This window comes from Cryptomeria japonica, chromosome 3 (genome assembly GCF_030272615.1).
Source record: "Cryptomeria japonica chromosome 3, Sugi_1.0, whole genome shotgun sequence".
Taxonomy (NCBI): Eukaryota; Viridiplantae; Streptophyta; class Pinopsida; order Cupressales; family Cupressaceae; genus Cryptomeria; species Cryptomeria japonica.
In genome coordinates, this window is record NC_081407.1 from 934,888,649 (window position 1) to 934,896,723 (window position 8,075).

Genomic DNA, 8,075 nt, shown 5'->3' on the forward strand with positions numbered 1-8,075 from the left:
TTTTAAATTACCCTCCTCTCAAGGTTAGTGTAGGAAGTTGTTTCCGCTACTTAACTTCCTTACATTTTATGCTTTGATGGATGTCCATACCCTGTTCAAAAGCTCCCATTTTGGCACAGGCTAGGAGTACGCTGGCAAACATAACTAAAGAAATGCAATGATCATCTCCAAAGACATAAAACCACTACTAACAAAACTGAGAGTCTAAAATATGATAGGGAATAGTGTGAGATGTCCTAAAATAAAATATTTTATTTTCAATTTCAACTAACACATAATTACTTGGCCATTTAATGCTATTAAAAAGTGTTTAATTTATGAAAGAGATAAATTGTTAGCCACAAGTATATGAGTTACTAAATGCACACAAATAAGTGAATTTGATATTCAAAACTATCTACAATGAATTCAATTCTTGTCCATTAGTCATTTATGTTTGCAATAAGTATCTTTCTTTGTTTTTCTTAATCTTTATTCATAGTTATGTGCATATTTCACATTCTATAATTAGGATATCAATTGCTATGGCTGAACACTAGAATGATGTTTGTGTTGTGGTATAGATGCATGGAAACATAATTATGGGATTGTTATATTATAGAGATCATAAATCTAGATATCGCATATTAGTTCTAGCTCTTCTTGGATTGAGTCTAAAGTTGACATACAGTCATAAAGCCATTATTAGCAGATCTATCCATTTCTAGTAAAGACAATTGAGAAAGTCATTTTGATATTGAGAGTTTCTTATCTATTTAACTATTGATCATTATTAAGCCATAATATTTAGGTCTATTTATCTCTCATGCAAAACCCCTGTAAGTGTCCTAGATTGTCCCTACTACTCACTCTTCAATGAAATAGTGGAGTTCTAAAGATTTGTTGCACAAGATGTTGTTGAATGTATCAACAAGGCTAGCATGGAAGGCATGTTCAAGCTTCCACTTGTACAACTTACAACAAATTATTTGTTGATAGAAGAAATTCTTGAAATAGCGATACAATCAAAAGACAAGTAAGTACATACAAACCTCCTCAGTTGAAAGTAAAATCTATGTATTAAAAGAGTACATTGAATCCCAATCCATCAAAGAATTTTATTACTAGTTCTACATTAAGCACATTGTTGTTCCTAGAATGAAAGCAATTGAGTTAACTTTAGAATATGACCCCCAACAAACTTTCCAGACCAAAATGTTATCTGCATTCCCTCCTGATTAGATTGAATATATTAGGAGACACAAGGATGTTAATTTTGTGCATTTTGGTGCTATTCAAGTCACAAAAGGGTCATGTATTCCTGAAAATTTAGACTTGTATCATATCTTGCACTCTATGACTATCATCAAGTTGACTATAATAATGCTTGCCAATTTTCTAGTCTATCTAGATTGACCAAAAACTCTATGTGTTTTACCTTTTCCCAAAATCTTACTACTCATGCAAGAGACAAAGCTCATGCAAAAGTTAAGTATGGTTCTTTAAATTGTTTTTTGGGGGGGGGTTAGTTCTCTTTATGGGTTGAATATGTTTGGAAAATTCAAATATGTCATAGTCCAAATACAAATCCTGTATTCCATGATGAATACCAATAATCCTTACATTTCTAGATAGTTGGCCTTATGTTAGAACTCTTAACAGAGAATTTTAACTCCAAAAAGATTACATAAACACAATAGAGATACCGATGGAGACTTAATTGGATGCAGCATGTCGCACCAAAGTTGTTAGAGTATGCTAAGCTAGTACATAATGTTTCCTAAAGCCACATAAGCATTTTACCTAGATCATTATCTACAAAAACTAACTATAGTAATCCTTTTAAGGATTCATTTCATGGTGCTAGATCTTCATTTAGTTCCCCTTCTTGTTGGAGAAAAGAATAGTTATTTCTTGAGGTAGATGAATATCCCATCAACAAAGGACAAGACTCTTTCTAGAATATAACAAATTCTACTCCAACAAAAGATCATGGGGGTTTCACTAGAGATATTGAATAAGAGATAGACTTCTACTACTGCATTAAAAGCATTGGCATGTTCTTCATTTATTGATGTAAACACTCTGTGATGCCACCACAACCAACAAAGGTGTAAAAAGTTGTTTGCAATGCATGGATTTTTAGGATTGTCCTTTGAGAAAACAAAATTAAAGTATGGAAGCAGGATCTGCCAGCTCCTGAGAGAATCTTGATGAAAAATAACTGTAAAATATTTGGGCGAACTTATATGCAAAAACTCATGCTTCCTGATGGGTTTATGTCTGGTTGTTTCTTTTTTACGGAGGTAGGTGCAATATCTTTCCTATAAACAAAAGATTATATCCAAGAATATTTTATATCATTACAAGATTAATATTACAATTTTTCTATTTACCATAATCCAGAAGTGAGTATATCTAGCTTTCAACAATTGTAACTGGAAAGGTAATAAAGCTATCAGTTTTAAGGAATTTTTGTCAAGGATCAATTGTTTTCTTTACTCATTCATAGCACGGGTATCAAATCAATACTAGGTACAATGTCAATGCTGAAATGATACTGATTATACTAGTCTCAATGCAAACCTCACCATCTATAGAAGGAATAGGCATTATAGTTTGATTGATGAGAAATATAAGGTTTGTCTGATTACTCAAGGTCTTCATACATTGGGTACATCATATGTATGCTCATGGATAGCATTTGACATCAAGGAGATAGTAAAGAGACAAAACCCAGGTAGTAGCATATACCCAAATCCATGGGGAGATACAGAAGACATTTTCAAAGTAATATCTAAGCACATAACATCTTATTGAATTTAGATTTCTAGTTTGCTTATGGTACATCACACAACATGGAAAATAAGAAATACTCAATAAATAACAGGATTCATTGATCTAGTATTATCACAATCTACACTTGGCCTTCAATATTTTCTCCTCCTAACACTGTTTATCCATTACCTATCAAGTACAGAACTCTAAAACCTGTGGCTATTAAAATACATAAGACAACATTGTAGCATCTTATAATCATCTATTATAAAACCAAAGCACTTGGGAGTGATTCTTTTGTTTGTCACAGTCCAGGAAAATGGTGTCTAATAGAGCCTTGAATAACTAACTAGAAAGATTTTTAATTCCTTTTCTTTTTCCTTCTGATTTTTTAACTGTCACTTCCATCCTCCGAGTCAGATGCCCTCGCCCTTTTCTTTCTTCTTATTTTTCAATACTCATTGTCATTCTTTGAATTATTTTTCTTTCTTGGTGACTCCTTACTGCTCTCACTATCAGTTTCACTCTCAGAATTTGAGTCTGATGTATCAGAATCTGACGAACTTGATGAACTAGAAGAATCATCATTAGAGGTAGATTCATCTGACTCGGGAATAGAATTTTGCTGCTACATTATAAGCCTTGGCATATTCTTCAAACACTCACATAAACTCTCAGAGATACCACCAAGACCAATAGAAGTAAAGAAATTGTTAGCAAACCATAAATTTTTGGGATTGTCCTTTGGAAAAATTGAATCAAAAGACTCCCTCATTGTTGGATCGTTCAACCTTTCATTAAGCAACAATATACCAAGTTGTTCTGCCAGCGCCTGGAAAAAAATCTTTATAAAAATACGGGAAGAGGAAGTAGTATCTTCCTTTGTCAAACGTATATAAGCAAGACAATGCCATGGAAGAGAATCTGTGCCAAGTAAGTGGGCAAAAAACGTTGCAATATTACACAATTTATTTGTTTCGAGTCTGTGTATCATAGAATATTGTTGTACAAAACACTTATCAAAAAATTCCTGATAAATTTTATTGATCATACAGAATCTTTTCCCAAGATGACCATAATAACGAAGGTATGTTCTCTCTTGACTGCAATATTCTAACAGTATGATGCATAATTCCATCTCTTGACCAGGTACAATCTTGAACTTTAGTAGCTTATGACCAACTTCCTCAAAATCAACACTTTACATGATTGTCAAATAAATTGTACGTCTTAAATTGACCAAGTTTGTCTCTGTCTCATCCTGTATTCTCAGTTCTTCCTCACCTTCCTCTTCATGATCATCATCATCATCTAAATCATCTCCTGAATCATTCTCCCCTTCTGCTTCATCTGAAGAAGCATCTCCAAGGATATTTTTCTTTAGTTTTTCATAGGTTGCCTCATGCTCTAAGAAATCAGGATCTGGCTTGAAAACATCCAAACCAGCTTCTTGATCGAGTTCATCTTCTAGGAAAACTTCATGTGTTAACTAATCTTCTTTCTATACAAGATCTAATTCTGGATGCACAACTGGATGACCCTTGAACTTAGCTTTGCAAATTGCAAAAAGGCCTTCAATTAAAAATTGTACTCGTTTGTCAATTTCCCCCTCATGGAGAATACCTCTAAATCTTTCAAAAATCCCATAGAGACCTTTGGGTGAAAGGTATTGCAACAAAGAACCACATTCTTTCATGAACCCAACAACAACCTCTACACTGTCATCTGTGGGGTTCTCTAGTAAAAGGGTGAGAAGTTCCAAGGCAATGATCTCATGTGAAACTTGTTGATTCACTAAATGAGCTATGAATTTGGTTGCTGCTATCAACATGTGCTTGTCATTGTGTTTGTATGCCCTCTTAAGCTGCAAAATAATTCTTCGCAAAAGCAGATTGCCAACATCAGGAAATTTTGTATTTACCACAACAACCAACGCAACAAAAACATCTATAAATCTAGGGGATGCCATTTGGGATTTCATACAAGACCTACAAAATAGACCCCTCCCATGGATGAGATTCTCTGCAAACAACTCTGGAATGATGTTCTTGATGTTAGATGCATTTACCTTGTTTACTAACCCATTGATACTCTTCTGAAGGGCATCCCATGTCATGCGCCGGTATTCCACACTGCTCTTGTCTTCCACATATTCCATCATTTGAGCTAGCTTAAATGGGGGAATGTAAACACCCCCACTTCTTCCAACACCCTTCTCAGCTCCTCTTATAGCACCTTCGCCATTCCCATTCTGAGATGGAGTAGACACAACACTAGAAGTTTTCACTTCCACTGCTAAATACAAGGTCATTTGAACCAGTTGGGGATGAGCCCTATGTTCTTCCAAGCCAATGTGAGCAAGTATTTTACTCAGAGGTTCCACATAAACTGGGTTGGTCATTTGTTGTTAGACATGATCCAAGAGGAAGGCTGATAAAGTATAATGTGGTGGAAGAAGAAGATAGTGAAGAAGAAGATACCGAAGAAGTAGAAGATGAAGTGGATGATGATCACGATCGACAGTTTCTCAATGATGATGAAGAAGAACAAGAAGAACAAGAAGAACAAGAAGAAGATGATGATGATGATGATGATGATGATGGTGATGGTGATGGTGATGGTGATGGTGATGGTGATGGTGATGGTGATGGTGATGGTGATGGTTATAATGATGGTGATGGTGATGGTGATGGTGATGGTGATGGTGGTGGTGATGGTGGTGATGCTGATGATGGTGATGCTGATGATGATGATGCTGCTGCTGCTGATGATGATGATGATGATGATGATGATGATGATGATGATGATGATGATGATGATGATGATGATGATGATGATGATGATGACCTTGATGTTCATGATGATGAAGAATGAAATGTATGAGGTATGCGATTAGTATATTATCTATTTAATATTGGCTTCTTAATAGATTTTTTTTTACATAATTAATTCATTATATTTTGAATTCTAATGCCATTACATAATTAATTCCTGATGCACCTTTTAATATGGAGATGGAGATAGGGAGGGTAGATAGGGAGAGTGACTATTTATGTGACATTTTTTAAACAGTGTTTATTTATGGAAATTGAATTGTTTATTAGCTATGTGATGGATGTTGATTTAAAATACATATGTGATGGATCACATGTTTATGATGATGCATGTGACATTTTTTGAACTTAGTGTTTATTTATAGAACATGGATTGTTTATTACCTATGTGATGGACGATGATTTATGATACATATGTGATGGATTACATGTTTATGATGACACATGATATGTGATGCTAATTGTGATTCTCAATTACATATATGATGACACATCATGTGATGCTTCTGATGCTTATGATATGCATGTATTTATTGTTTATCAACTTACAAATGTAGTAATGCTTATGATGCTCAGCTGATGGTGTTGATTTCAGGTATAGTCCCTGTGTGATGCTGTCACCCTTGTTGGGACTGGGTCGTTGGCTACAGACATCATCAACCATTTAGTTGAGGATCCTACATAGTCTACATAAAGTAAAGGTAAGGAATTAAAAAATTTACAATGATTTTGATGACAACATCTTTTTATTATTTAATACTCCTTTTGTTTACAAAGTTCATGTTGTTCATGTTGTGTACTATGTAATTTTTAGCTAACATAAGATAATTGAATTACATTGTACAGGACCCTGAACCCCTTTGACGAGGATCCTGAATAGTCTCATGGATGAACAGGTATAACTAGTCAATACACCCTATAGAAATAGTTTATTTTTTTTAAATTACTTGGAAAACAAACTTCCTCAATTTTTCAAACCTCGACATTAGCAGCAAATCTAATACAGTTATCAACACTTGAGGCCCCGGTTGGACTTATTCCAATTTTCATCCCAAAATCAACTTTAGGGTTGACTTCTTCATCAACATTACCCTCATTTGCAAAATTTCTCTCTCATTACCAATTAACTCTCTCATTTCATGGAGTGCAGGTACCCCCAAATAGATATTTGTCAGATTGTCTTCGTCGAGTGAGGAAAATGCAGGAATAGAAAATGAAAGTGACACATGTAGTTGGTCTACAATAGGGAGATCAACAAGAGGTCAAAATATTAGAAGAAAATTCAATAAACGCATGAAATTTTTCCTTGCTCAAGGGGGGTCATGTTCTTATGATGATGAGACCAAAGGAGACATTGAGGTACCACTAAGGTACAAACATCTACAGAAACAATGGGTGCCCAAGGAACTTTCTCCAATAAACATCAATTTTTGTGTTAATGATAGGATATATCACATAGCACCTTTGTCGTTACATGGTTTAGGCTTATTTTCCATGGATGGCATAAAGGTCTGTTACAATAGAGTTGCTGAATTGATGGAGTTTGTTGGACCTTGTTACAATTACAATAATTGGATGCAGATTGTTAAATATAAAAAAAGTATGCATAGGTATGCACTGTCAGCAAATTATGTACAATAGAAAGATAATGATCAAAGTAAACGAGTGGTTGTATACATTGATGGTTGGCCAAAAGCAACAGGGAATATTGCACGTTTTATAAATAGTACGCGACCTGGGTCAACTAATAAACAACCCAATTGTATGTGCGATAAGATCAATAAGTGTAGGCGAAGAGCTTCTAATCGATTATAGTTTGAATCGTATAGATACAAATAAAGTTAATATCATGGGGGTGGTATGTACTATATACCATTTAAATTAACCAACCTCCAAATAATGAATCCAATATACCATTTTATTATGAAGTTTTTTTGCTAAGTCTATTGGTTTAATTTCGCTAACGTTTTTTATATTTTTTCTTTGTCACAGGCCGACATGGATCCATCACATATTGTAGACAAGGATGTAGCTTGCGACACTTCTACCGAGCAGGTAAACCTCATTGTAATTGTACAAATTAGATAGAAGAAAACTGTTACATTATTATGTTCTTTATTTTAGTAATTTATACTAATTTTGTAATTGTTAATGATGCTCTTGACACAGAAGGATGTTCGAGGAAAGGGAAAGGGGGTTGTAGTACCTGAGCACCTTTCTAGGGATGTGGAATCATTAGGGTTAAGTGATGATGACCCTGAAGATCCCACACACCTTATGAAATTCTTTAAAATGCCTCTTAGAAAAATTAGAAAAGAGATTGTTGCTTTGGCAGCCATGCATCCTATTACTAATGAGATATGAGAGAGGGTGGCATTATTGCTTCAGACATCAAAAAACTTGCAAGTAAGCAGTAATGAAAGCTTTAATTATAACAAAAGTTCAATAATGGTTTATATTTTATTCTCTTTTATGTCATTAACT

At 34.4% G+C, this 8,075-nt stretch overlaps 1 pseudogene; it reads right to left on the reverse strand.

Moving 5' to 3' along the window:
• Positions 1–3,208: 3,208 nt before the first annotated feature.
• On the reverse strand, positions 3,209–4,960 carry LOC131040648 (uncharacterized; annotated as a pseudogene).
• Positions 4,961–8,075: the final 3,115 nt, after the last annotated feature.